The sequence below is a fragment of the Anabrus simplex genome, chromosome 2 (genome assembly GCF_040414725.1).
Source record: "Anabrus simplex isolate iqAnaSimp1 chromosome 2, ASM4041472v1, whole genome shotgun sequence".
In the NCBI taxonomy this organism is placed as follows: domain Eukaryota; kingdom Metazoa; phylum Arthropoda; class Insecta; order Orthoptera; family Tettigoniidae; genus Anabrus; species Anabrus simplex.
This window is the reverse complement of record NC_090266.1, coordinates 691,348,482-691,362,908: the sequence shown is the minus strand read 5'-3', so window position 1 is coordinate 691,362,908 and position 14,427 is coordinate 691,348,482.

Sequence of the window (14,427 nt, the reverse complement as noted above, 5' to 3'; positions counted from 1 at the left end):
AGAGACGGCGTCACCGTCTGAAAGGCCCGCCTCCACCTTCATGGGAGGAATGAAAACATTATAGTAGTAGTAGGCAAGAGCGGCCACTCCTCTCGCTTATACTAGTGGAGATGTTCGCAATTGTTATATACTTCAGTAACTTCCTACTAGGCCTATATCTAATATACCTGCAGATAACTGTTCCATCGAAAATCTGTAGGCCTACAAGGAAAAAATTGTAGAAATTTCAATTTTAAATGTTGTATGCTTCATACACTTTTACCTTCCGCGTTAAGGGAACAGTCTGGAGATAAAAATCGGTATTTTGGTCATTTTGGCGAAAACAAAATTAGTGTTGAAATTGAAAGGATTGAGTTTATTAATTCTTGTCACGTAGTTATTCCGTTGAATTCAGACAATTTATCACTTTAATAATACCTAGCTTGCCAGTCTGCACACAGCAGAAATGGGCGTCTCTTGAACTTTGCTTTCATTTTGCCGCCAAATATAAATTTGCATATTATTCTCATTTTTCTCCCATAATATTCTCCCAAATGTAACAAAATTTATATGCTATGTGTAGGCTATCCCAGCTATATTATTAAACAATAGTACTTTACCATGTGGGAACGTATTTATTTTCAAAGTGGCGTATATCGTGATTAATATGCCATCCAAAAGTTGTACTTATTTCCAAAATGACGATATTTTGAATTCCAAAGTGCCGCTACTCCACGTGACTAATAGCTCGCCACTCACATATCACGTGACCGCTTTCTGGTTCTGGCGGGTCTCTGCTCTTTCGCTCGTGGTTTGAAGTGTGCAAACACACCCTACTGAAAGGAGGTGAGAAATGTTTTTTTCTTGAAGAGGAACAAGGACCATTGAGCAATGTATTGAAAGGAGACAAAGTCAAGGATATTAAGTGTCTCCTCGATAAACTGGCTGTAGGCCTACGTGAAGGAGATCCTACCATGGAATATTATGATACAATGCTCTCTTCCACTTCAACTGCTGAATATCGAAACCCACAAAGAAAAATATTTCGTCCTTCAACTCGAATGTAATAATTGTTTTTAAATTTATTTTGTGAGTTGAACATGTGAAGTTTATGGACGAATAGGTCCTTCCAAACATATTCCCTAGAAAATTTCTGTGTTGAAAAATACGAGACAATCATCTATATGTTTGTTTTCAGTCACATGTTAAGCTTTGCTAAAAAATATGTTGTTTACATAGTACGCTTTTTTATTTTTCTATTCATATTATACGCAGTTTGAAATTCTTAAATTGTGAATAAATACCGCATTTGTAAAGCATTATATTTTGAATGTTGGAACACCTACGAATGAATCTAGCCCACAACGTTCTGCAATATTCGTATTTCGAGTCAGTCTTAAGTTCCAAAGTGACGTAAATCCAAGATCCCCTGTCCATTTTTATAGTATTCTTTGCACTAAGATTTTAGCCAAAATGAGAGGCAGATTGTTTTCGAAGCGATGATGATACATAGAAAAAGTGAAGTCTCTATCTTATTAGAAAATCAAATAATTAAAAATGGTGTTTTCTGAAGAAATTGTGTTTCTTGGAGGTGCGTCACGTTGGAAATAAGCCCTTCAATTATTTCAAGTAGAAGGGATCTTTAAATTCAAAATATCATAACATAAAAATTCCTCAAATTTATAACAATATAGGCCTATCTCCTTACATAAATTATGTACAGTAAAATCAATACACAGTGCTTTTTAAAGAAGTATTACCTACGTAATTCCTAATTTTTATTAACATCTCAATTCAGTTTCATGAAAAATGAAATTAACAATTTCAAAAAATATTCTTTGGAAAACTATTCATTATATTATGAAATAAATTATCGTGATATTCTTCCTTTCCTACCGCTTTTTCCCACACCTGTGGGAACTTCTTCTTCTTCTTCTTCTTCTTCTTAATATGCTTACACACCAGGGTTGGTTTTCCCTCGAACTCAGCGAGGGATCCTCTATCGCCTCAAGGGCAGTGCCCTGGAGCGTGAGACATTGGGTCGGGGGATACAACTGAGGAGGATGACCACTACATCGCCCAGGCGGCCTCACCTGCTATGTTGAACAGGGGCCTCGTAGAGGGATGGGGCGTTTGGAAAGGATAGACAAGGAATAGGGAAGGAGGCGGCCGTGGCCTTAATTTAGGTACCATTTGCCTGGAGGAGAAGTGGGAAACCACGCAAAACCACTTCCAGGATGGCCGAGGTGGGAATCGAACCCTCCACTACTCACTTGACCTTCCGAGGCTGAGTGTACCCCGTTCCAGCCCTCGTACCACTTTTCAAATTTCGTGGCAGAGCCGGGAATCGAACCCAGGCCTCCAGAAATGGCAGCCAATCACACTAACCACTACACGCAGAAGGCGAACACCTGTGGATTCGAGGGTGCCAACTGCGTTACACATGTGGATTTGGCCCTGTTTTACGACAGGATGCCCTTGCTGACACCAACCCTGTATGGAGTGATGTAAACACTATTGCGTGTTTCTGTGGTGGTTAGTAGTGTGGTATGTTGTCTGAATATGATGGGGAGAGTGTTGGGATGGACACATACAGCCAGTCCTCGAGCCAGAAGAATTATCAGAAGCGATTAATATCCCCGTCCCAGCCGGGAATCGAACCCGGGACCCTCTGAACCGAAGAGCACTGCGCTGACCATTCAGCCAAGTAGCTGGACTATCTCCAGATAATGGGTATATTCACTAATTTAGATTTTTATTGTTAAGTCCATCAACAGCTAGCACCGCTGACGTGGAAATATTGTTCAGTCATCATGGTAACGTGATTGAATGAATGTATGAGGTCTCGGGAGTGGCTTGGTGCAGGTCTTTCTATTTGACGCCCATGGTCGACCTGTGCTTCTGAATGTGTGGCAATGATGATGATAATGAAGCGGAGTGTGTGTGAAAACCTGTGTCAGCACATAGCCTATTCCTGTCGAAAAACACCAAAGTGTCTGCTCAGTCGGACTGATGAATCACCATCGACAGCTTCACATACCCTCATGTACATAGCAGAAAACTTCATAATCGAATAATAATAATAATAATAATAATAATAATAATAATAATAATAATAATAATAATAATAATTTTATTTGCTTTACGTCCCACTAACTACTATTTTTTGGTTTTCGGAGGCACCGAAATGCCGAAATTTAGTCCCCCATGAGTTATTTTACGTGCCAGTAAATCTACTGACACGACGCTGACGTATTCGAGCACCTTCAAATGGCATCGGAACCTGCCAATTTGGGGTCAGAAGGCCAGCACCTCAAACGCCTGAGCCACACAGCCCGGCATTTCAGAATTTAATACTGGCTTTGGGCAGGGAACCAAGTTATTAGAACCTGGTTATTAGAACCTTGTTATTAGAATTTGTATACCTTTCGTACTCTGATAGTGAATATTTTCCCACGGACGGGACTCGAACCAACAAACCACGGTGTTAGACCAAACAGACTTGACGTTTTAAGGATCATGCCCGCCAGGCCGGCTATGGTGGTGGTGATGGTGGTGGTGATGATTATAATAAGGTTCAAAACGACGTGGTCATCAGCCCCTCTTGATCAGGAAGGCTATATAATAGTGTATAGCCTCTGAAGAGGCCTGATGCAAACCTTTCGAGTTGACGGCTTTGTATGACCTGCGAGTCTTTAAGGATGGGACCCTGCCTAGGATGAAATCTAATGGTGAAGATGGCGCAAACATCTTCCTTGCTACGTATCCAACAACGGCTCAAACGTACGTTGCAGTTTTTTTTTTTTTTTTTTTTGGATCAGGCTATCATTCAGGTCAAATAGCACCTGCTTTTCCTGATCCGGTTGTAAAAGCTTTCCCATTTTTTGAACCCCCAAATCTAGTCAAAATTCATTGCAGCACCTCGGACATATCGGTCAGCAGTTTTTGGCTCTCCCTGTTGACGGTTGGATTCCAAAACCAGTTGAACAGCAATAAATCTACTTGAATGACGAATGATACAGGTTATAAGAATCTGCTTAAAATTTGAATTTACGAAATAACAATTAAAATATAACCCCTGAACTAAATAATAATAATAATAATAATAATAATAATAATAATAATAATAATAATATACCAGGAGATATTCCCTTTCATTAAGGGCCCATGACCTAAATGTTAGGGTCCCTTAAACAACAAGCATCGTATCATCATCTCCATCATCATCCTTTCCTAGACTATATTAATTACTATCTTAAGAAACGCTGGAATGTCAGCATTTTGTCCTAAAGGATATTCTTCAAAGTGGCGGTAAATTTAAATTTCAAAAGGTTGAAATTTATTGGGAATATGCAATGATATTTGCTGTTCTTGTTCTTATTCTTGTTGGTTCATGTAAGGGAGTTGGGATACATTGATCATGATATCATCATGATTGCTATTTTTAATCTTCAGTGACAATGTACTTATTGGAGGAGAGCCTCTCTCGTAAGTCTTATATACTACAATACTGACGACGTAATCAAGGGGTTAGTATAATGGCTTCCAATCCAGCTGGCTTGAATTCATCTTTTTTTTTTTTTTTTTTGCTAGTGGCTTTACATCGTACCGACACAGATAGGTTTTAATGCGACGATGGGATAGGTAAGGCATAGGAGTTGGAAGGAAGCGACTGTAGTCTTAATTAAGGTACAGCCCCAGCATTTGCCTGGTATGTAAATGGGAAACCACGGAAAACCATCTTCAGGGCTGCTGACAGCGAGATTCGAACGCACTATCTCCCGGATGCAAGCTCACAGCCGCTCGCCCCTAACCGCACGGCTATTGAATTAATCCACTCAGCTCTGCTATGAATTTCTGGCTGGTTTGAGGGCCTCCAAACCGAATGAGTGGCTGCCCGGTTTGGGTCACGCAGCTGCCTGCTTTCATTCAGGAGATAGTAGTTCGAACCCCACTGTCGGCAGTCCTGTAGATGGTTTTCTGCAGTTTCCCATTTTAATACCAGAAAATTGCTGGGGCTCTACCTTTATCAAGGCCATGGTCGATTGATCCCACTCCAAGCCCTTTCCTGTCCAACAAGTTGCTTTCTGCTTCAAGTGACGTAAATGAGATGTGAATGACTCATTCGGCCACTACAGAAATCGCCTTTTGTAATTTACTCCCATCAGAAGAAAAAATGCAATCGTATAGTTTTCATAACTGTTGATTTCGTGCCTTCCAATCCTACATAAAAGAAAAAGAAAAATTACGAGGAAGTAATTTTAAATTTCTAAAAATTCACATGTATTGACCTGACTTTGATCCTAGGTCACCTTGGGTTCCCGATTAAACTCCACACGAATGCCAGAGTGGTACTAATATACAATATGTGGCCTATTATTTCACCCATGATGATGATTGTGATGATGATGATGATGATGATAATGATGATGATGATGATGATGATGATGATGATGATGATGATGATGATGATGATAACGACAACTGCAATATGAGAAGTTTTAATTGAGTGTTAGCCGTCCACTGCTGATGACGGTGATTATTAAAATGTGACTGAAAGAAGTTACTCCGAGCGAGGTAGCCACGTAGATCGTGCAGCCGTAAGCTTGCGTTCGTAAGAATCTAAGTTCGAACCCCACGGGCGACCGCCCTCAAGACGATTTTCCGTTATTTTTCATGTGCACAGCAGGCAAGTGCTGGAAATGTTTGTAAGAGGGCCTCGGGCAGCAAAAATGGCTGCTACCCAGTCAGTTGGCCTGCAGGATTTGGCGCTCCACGTGGTGGGCGTGAGGGCATCCTCGGCTATATTGCTTTTCTTTCGTGTCTGTCACATCAAAAAATTATCCTGATGGTCTCTCGATGCTGAATAAACGTCGTTACAGCCCTTAGTCGAGAATTAAAACCATGTCCCGGCCGGGAATTGAACCTCGGCCTTCCGGATTGTAGACACGCACGCTACCCGTACACTACGAGGCTGGTAAAGAAAAGAGATGGAACGAAATATATTGCCCATTAATGTCTAAGCGGTAGGTTTTAGCATTTGATGGAAAATACTTCAAATTGCATAAGCCAGGTTCTTCTCCCTTATCATTCCACACCCACCTCTCCTCACCAACACGTTTATTCCTTTGATTAACATTTCTTCTAAACTTACATTTTCATTAAGTCAAATACGTCAGCCTCTAGTCGGTAGATTTACTGGTACGTAAAAGTACTCATACGGGACAAAGATCTGGGAATAATAATAATAATTATTATTATTAGTATTATTATTATTATTAGTAGTAGTAGTAGTAGTAGTAGTAGTAGAATTTAATCCGTCCGCCTCTGTGGTGTAGTGGTTAGTGTGATTAGCTGCCACCCCTGGAGGCCCGGGTTCGATTCTCGGCTCTGCCAGGAATTTCGAAAATGTGGTATGAGGACTGGAACGGGGTCCACTCAGCCTCGGAAAGTCAACTGAGTAGAGGGTGCTCGATTCCCGCCTCAGCCATCCTCGAAGTGATTTTCCGTGGTTTCCCCCTTCTTCTCCAGGCAAGTGGCGAGATGGCACCTAACTTAAGTCCACGGCCGCCTCCACCCCTCTTCCTTTCCCATCCCTTCCAATCTTCACACCTTCATAAGGCTCCTGTTCGACATAGCAGTTGAGGCTGCCTGGGCGAGGTACTGATTGTCCTCCCCAGTTGTATCTCCGACCAAACGTCTCACGCTCCATGACACTGCCATTATTATTGTTATTATTATTATTATTATTATTATTATTATTATTATTATTATTATTATTTAATCCCTTCACCGTCCAGAGTTGGTTTTTCCCTAGGACTCAGCGAGGAGGAAAGGAAGCAGCCGTGGTCTTAAGTTGGGTACCATTCCGGTATTTGCCTGGAGAAGTGGGAAACCACGGAAAACCACCTCGAGTGTAGCTGAAGAGGGAATCGTACCACTCTCTAATCAGTTGACCTCCCAAGGCTCAGTGGACCCCGTTCCATTCCTCGTACTGCTTTTCAGATTTCGTGGCAGAGGCGGGAATTGAACCCCTAGCTCGGGGGGGGGGGGGGCAGCTAATCACACTGACAGCTACATTATAGAGCCGGACACAGTTTTATTATTTATCTCGTTTTTAGTTTTTCTTCTTTCCCTTTCAAAGGTTGTTAAAATAATATTTGGTACTTCTTCTCTGCCCTCCTAGCTGAACAGATTCATTCACAGCTATACGCTGGGAATGGGAAGATACATTGAAAAGTACACCAAGGCACTAACGAGGAGCTTTAGGAAAGTGCCTGATAAATATTGGTTAAATATGAAATAATGTCTCTGATGCTCTTGACATTATTGTATTGAAAAGTGATGGAACCAACTTAAAGGTAAGGGAACCAGTTCATGTCGAAACCGTCTTCCCAGTTCTAGCGCTTTGCTACCCTATCGTCTTGGAAAACCTGCCTGAGTCAAGGCAACGTTAAACTACTAGAGAATACAAAATCTTCATCAGTTACATAAACATGTATAAGCCAAAACAAATGAAATTGGTACAAAAATTAACGTTTCCCAACTTATTCAGTAGTAAACCAATATCTGTTAGACACTTCGTAAACATTCCTTTTAAGTCTGGCATTGGCAATTCTGATACTGATTTTCCCAGGCTAACATTACCGCCACTGGAAAATTCCACAGTCCTTCAAGTTTTTGAACATGAATCTCAATTCTATGCCCCAAAATACAGAAATATACCACTGATCTCACATTACCAGACAATTTCTATATGCGCAAACTGGACAGTAATGACCAAAAATTGCCTCAGCAACTATTGTCAGTTAACAAAAAACAGCAACCCTGCCAACTGCGTGGTAGACCTATACAGATAGCGTGTCAACCTCTTACCTGGAAACTCCGGGTTCGTAGTTCATCCAGCCTTCGTAGAGAAACTGTGGAAATTTCTTGTACGAGAGGGAGGAGATCCAGCAACGAAAGCGAAGCAATACGGCTGAGTAAGTCGTTACGCTGAACACATGGTACTGGCTATCTGGCTATCTAGCTGGGTAGCAATCGCCCTGGCAACAAAGGCCCTTAAAGGCTATATGTGTCACAGGCGTTTAATAACGCTACTGGACGGTGAGTTATACGAGTTCTTCTTGTGGACTTAGTACTTCCTAGCCAACAGTTTCGTGTACTTACCTCTTCTTTGGATTCTACACGATATCGAAATAGCATGCTTGTTGCCGTTTATTCATGGATTTAGTAATTTTTCATCTGTCTCCTGGCACAGATCAGAATAAAATGTAGCCTCCACCGAAGACTTAGCCTTGGAAGTGCTGAGGTATTGATGATGCTGAGTAATGCCATTCGGAGCACTAGTGTTTTACGAATAGTGATACTCATAGGGCCAGTCACACTGAAATAGCACTTTCCGGCTCTGTGAGGAAAGGAATGGCAAATTATCTGACCTTTTTTTCTATTTTTACGATTGCTTTACGTTGCAGCGACACAGATAACTGTTATGGCTACGATGGGATACGAGTGGGCTAGGAGTGGGAAGGAAGCAGCCGTGGCGTTAATTTAACTACTGTGCAGCATTTGCCTGGTGTGAAAATGGGAAATCACGGAAACATACCTTCAGGGCTGCCGACAGTGGGGTTCGCACCGACTACTCCCGAATGCAAGCTGATAGCTATGTGACCCAAACCGCGCGGCAACTTGCTCGGTGCTACTTCCTCACTCCTCATCATATCTCATTTTGTGCCACTTTCCATTTCTTCGGTTTCCTAGAAACTACATAAACATTCCTGGTGCTATTTGAGGAGCCAACCAGCCCTCGGGCTATTGACCTAACAGACAGACATTGAAACAGCCTAGTACGACTGTGCTGGCTGTGTGCGTGTACTTCTGATTAATTAACTCTAGTATTAGAACGAAAGTTGTTATAGTAGATGAGAAAGTACAATTCCTCGATTTGAAATGGACAGGAAGAGCTATTTACAAAGTATAGAATGGTCAGTGGTGGAGCTCGATCTCAAATTTATGGCCAGTCCACGGGTACACATTGTAGTGGTTAGTTAGGACATCATTTTGGATGGTGGGTAGTTTTGTAGACAGAACAAGTATGATACTTGAGTTGTTAAGATGCTGATGTGAAAAATCATCGGGCCAATACGGTAACTGTAATTTTGGAAGTAATTTCACATCATCTGCACTACAGTCTAGACAATCAGCTCCTAGTCTGATTAGATTATTGGTGTCGATGCTGCATAAGGTCTGAACCAAGTTAAAAAAATGTGGGATAGCCTGTTGCCCGTTCACATTCGAAAGAAGGCGTCCAAATTTGCAGGTCTTCCTAAGCAACAAAATGGAAAATTCGTATTGGAGAATTGAACTGTACGCAGTGTGAGGAGAGATATACATGACAAAATAGTTCGTTTGCAGACATTTGGGATTTGCCATGCCAGATGACAAGGTAAAACTCTTTCCATTTCTTAGAAGCTCTGGGTCTTCAGAAGAAAATCTCGTCTGTTTACGAGCAGTTTTTGCCGTTTGATGTCCGACATTATGGTGAAGAGTACCCGACACACTGGAAGGCACATTAGGTGTCTTTGCCTACAGTACTTATCCCAAAAAGTGAAGTGTTTTCCCATATTGGGAAGTGTTGACAAACGTATCCTTGAGCAGTAATATCTGTATAGTATATGTATGTCTACCACTTAATCCCGTTTCCGGTATTCGTATATGAGATAAACCCTTCTTTCCATACTGCGAATGTGCTGGAAAGGAGGAAGGCTTTCGTCAGTGAACATGTTCCACACACGAAAAGTGACCTACGGCATGTTGGGCGACTTTGGTCACTGCACTAAGTAAGAGTTTCCCATTGAAGGTGAGACACGGTTATAATGTTTCTCGTCCTTATACTGCTGCCTGATGTGACCTGCTGCGTCGTAGTTTTGTCCTTGTCTGTTATAAGGATGTCATCCAGGATTTCTTCGTACAACCAGCACTCATCCTACCAATGTACGATCTTTCCTTTAAATTTTCTACAGAAGCCTCCGTGGTTCAGGTGGCAGCGCGCCGGCCTCTCACTGCTGATTCCGTGGTTGAAATCCCGGTCACTCCATGTGAGATTTGAGCTGGACCAAGCGGAAGCATACAGGTTTTCCTCCTGGTACTCCGGTTTTCCCTGTCAATTTTCATTCCAGGAACACTCTCCAACAACATTTCATCTGTCAGTTATTAATCATTGCCCAGAGGAGTGCGGCAGGCTTCCGCAGCCGCCACAATTCCTATCCTCGCCTCTAGATGTGGGCTTCATTCACTCGATCCCTGATCCGGTCAAATGACTGGAAACAGGCTGTAGATTTTCATTTTAAATTTTCATTGGAGACTTGATTTGACACATTTTACAGATCGAAGATCGCATTTTGTTCGGTCTTCTTCGTTTCTACAGCCACCATTTAACTTTTGATTGTCTTCCATATTTATTGTTATTTCTTGGCATCGTATCATCTCGAGCACTTGTATTGTTTCGTTTTCTTATTGGCTAAATTTTTCAAGCCAGTCCCTCAGATATCTAGGTTTTGATTTCCGGTACGTCCGAGTATTTTAATTCTGGACTGACGGTTATAAAATATTCACTCAATCTCTCGAGACTAACTGAAGTGATGTCTGTTCTAAGAGACGGCGAACACGGGTTGTCCTAGCAAATATCACGCGGTACGCCAATATCTACAGTCGTCGCGACAATTCTCAGCCCTACTTAAGCTGTGTGTGCAACGTGTTTGTAATTTTTTCTGTCAATTTTTCTTTCCGCTCACAGTACGTAAATATGTTGACTGTCTTTGCTTGGTAAAATATGTTCAGAGTGCTTTTTCATTCTGTTGTCATGTTGTGAGCACTTTATCTTTTCACTTCAGACAGATTATTTTATCTGAGAGAACGGACTACATCAATTGTTCCTTCCATTCCGAAGATAGCTGGTTTGATCCCAGCTGAGGTCTATGACATTTGAGATTATTTATCAGCTTTCAGTACGTTAAAATATTTTTGTAAGAAAAACTCTTTTTTTTTTGTATTTACTAGTGGAATAACGACACACTGATTCAGATAGGTTTCTGGTGGTGAAGATAAGATAGGAAGAGTCAAGGGCTGGTAAGGAAAAGGCCATGACTTAATTCAGGCACAGACTCAGCATTTACGTGTGTCAACATGGAAAACCTGCCGGGCTGAGTGGCTCAGACGGTTGAAGCGCTGACCATCTCACCCCAACTTAGCAGTTTCGTTCGTGGCTCAGTCGGGTGGTCTTTGAAGGTGCCCAAATACGTCAGCTTCGTGTCGGTAGATTTACTGGCACGTAAAAGATCTCCTGCGGGACTAAATTCTGACACCTCTTCGTCTCCTGAAACCGGAAAAGTAGTTAGTGGGACGCACAACCAATAACATTATTATTATTATTATTATTATTATTATTATTATTATTATTATTATTATTATTATTATTATTATTATTAACATGAGAAACCACAGAAACCCCTTTTGTATGCTAGTAATCTAACGTCGCACTAACATATCGAAGGTTGGGAAAGGGATAGGATTGGGAAGGTACCGGCCGTGACCTTAATTAATGTACAGCCCCAGCATTTTCCATATGTGAAAATCGGAAACCACGGAAAACCATCTTCAGAGCTGCCGACGATGGAATTCGAACCCACCATTCTTGAATGTAAACTCACAATAACGCTACCCTAACCGCACAGCCAACTCTCTCTCTCACAGAAAATCATCTTCAGGGTTGCCAATGTTAGGATTCGAACCCAGTATGTCCCCAATGTAAGCTTACAGCTACGCGACCTGTACCATGCAGCTAACTCGCTCATTTGTCAGAAATTAATTCAACACCCCGACGTCTCTTAAAATAGACAGCAATTGAACGGACATTTAATGAATGAAATGAAATGGCGTATGGCTTTTAGTGCCGGGAGTGTACAAGAACATGTTCAGCTCTTTTGATTTGACACCCGCAGGCGACCTGCGCGTCGTGATGAGGATGACATGATGATGAAGACGGCATATACACCCAGCCCTCGAGCCAGCGAAATTAACCAATGATGGTTAAAATTCCCGACCCTGTCGGGAATCGAACCCGGGACCCCTGTGACCGACGGCCAGCACGCTAACCATTTAGCCATGGAGCCGGACGGACATTGAATAATCTGAATTAATAACAGCTGAGCGTGTGATACCGTGGAGTGTGTTAAAGTGAATCATCCGGGACAGGTCTGTTTATTCAAAAGGAGATTTTACTTAGATCTGGTTTTGTTCTGAACCTAGCCTTTGGTCCAGCGATGTACAGTTGAATTCCTATTGGTCGCTCGAAGCGCGGACTCGTTACCTTATCACATCAATCGAAAGACTCTAGATGCCACCCTTAAATCTGCAACAAGCCGGGCTGAGTAGCTCAGGCGGTTTTTGGCGCTGGCCTTCTGACCCCAACTTGGCAGGTTCGATCCTGGCTCAATCCGGTCATATTTGAAGGTGCTCAAATACGCCAGCCTCGTGTCCGTAGATTTACTGGCACGTAAAAGAACTCCAGCGGAACAAAATTCCGGTACCTCGGCGTCTCCGAAAACCGTAAAAAAGTAGTTAGTGGGACGTAAAGCCAATAACATTAATTAATTAATTATTAAATCTGCACAATGTCTTGAACGTACTGCAAGTCTGGTTTATAGCGCATATGGTCGTTTCGCCTAGAAAAACCGCTAGGGGTATTTGATAATATTTCAGCTTAGAACGCTGACCAGAAAGATTAGCTTCACTACCCCAATTAAATTTCATTAAATACAAACTCTATGATTTGAAAATGATAAATAATATCTTCTCAATTTTTTTGTTGCTAGTGGCTTTACTTCGCACCGACACAGATAGGTCTTATGGCGACGATGGGATAGGAAAGGTCTAGGAGTTGGAAAGAGGCGGCCGTGGCCTTAATTAAGGTACAGCCCCAGCATTTGCCTGGTGCGAAAATGGGAAACCACAGAAAACCATCTTCAGGGCTGCCGACAGTGGGATTCGAACCCACTATCTCCCGGATGCAAGCTCACAACCGCGCGCCTTTAACCGCACGGTCAACTCGCCCGGTCTTCTCAATTTTTGACCCCACATCTAGTATTATAAATTTATCACTTAATTGGGTAAGAATATTCCTTGGACCTTTAATACTTAGGTTCAGTATTGCATGAACTGTATCAACGAAGTTTCGTTCTAAGTGGTACATGTGGTGCGGGTCAGTATTTCTACCCTCAACATTGTCACATAGCGGTATTCGAGGCGCAACGATGATTTGCTGTTATCCACATTGCAACGAAAAGTGCCTACTGGTTTACATGATGCCATACTTTAAGGGTTAGTCGTTGGCCGTCTGTTCCCAATGCGACAAATCCACGACGTCGGCCTCAGCACGCCAAGTAACCGTACGGAAAACATCTCAAGACCTTGACATTTGATAAGACTGGCAAAGTGGACGTTAAATAAATAACGTTGTTGTTGTTGTTGTTGTTATTGATCGACTGAAGAGCGCGTGATAGTCAAATGGCAAGTAGTATTGTCGTCAGCTTCTTACCTAGGAGGCCGTGTTTCGTATTCCATCCAACTTCTCCTTATTTCTGATCTTTCTTCCGATGATCACAGGTCGACACCACATGTGGCTTAGGCCCACGCCAACCTAATGCGGAGAGATGTATTTACTATTATGTGTTTCTATGGTGGTCGGCGGTGTGGTGTGTGTATATAAATAAAGATGTGTATTAATACGAACACGAACATCCAGCTTCCGACACAGAGGAATCAATCAGGTGTTTCTAAATTCCCCATCCCAGTAAGGAATCGAACCCGGGATCTCTTGAACTGAAGGCCGCAGAGATGACCATTCAGCCAAGCGGTCGGACTAAGTGTCTAAATGAGAACATTCACAACAAATTGCACTACACGCTTCTTGTCACTTTCCTAACGTAATAGAACTATGCAAGTTTACAGGCGACGTGAGTTTTGGACAAAGTTATAAAAGAGATGGACAAGAAATGTTTTACTACGAAATACTATAGCACAGGACGATGTACATAGTCTGACGTTGATTCCGCTGTACAAGAGTCTGCTCATATTTACGTCACGAAGTGTGCATTACAAACAGATTACGACTGTTTCCATTTTAATCGTAGCCACAAGTATGCACACGTTCACAAAGTCACTGAGGATATCATACGAACTTCAAAAAGTTAAACTGACGCTAACTGATGAATAGATCCGATTGTTTCTGTTCCAATATTCTGTCCCTACAACAAAAACCACAGAATCAATTTAAAAGAAAAATAATTCAAGCAGATAACTGAGCTCATTTTACAAGATACAGTATTTAAGCCCTGAGGAAAGAATCTCTCGCTGTTGCCAACATTGTAAATTAACAAATTTAACCAAAGG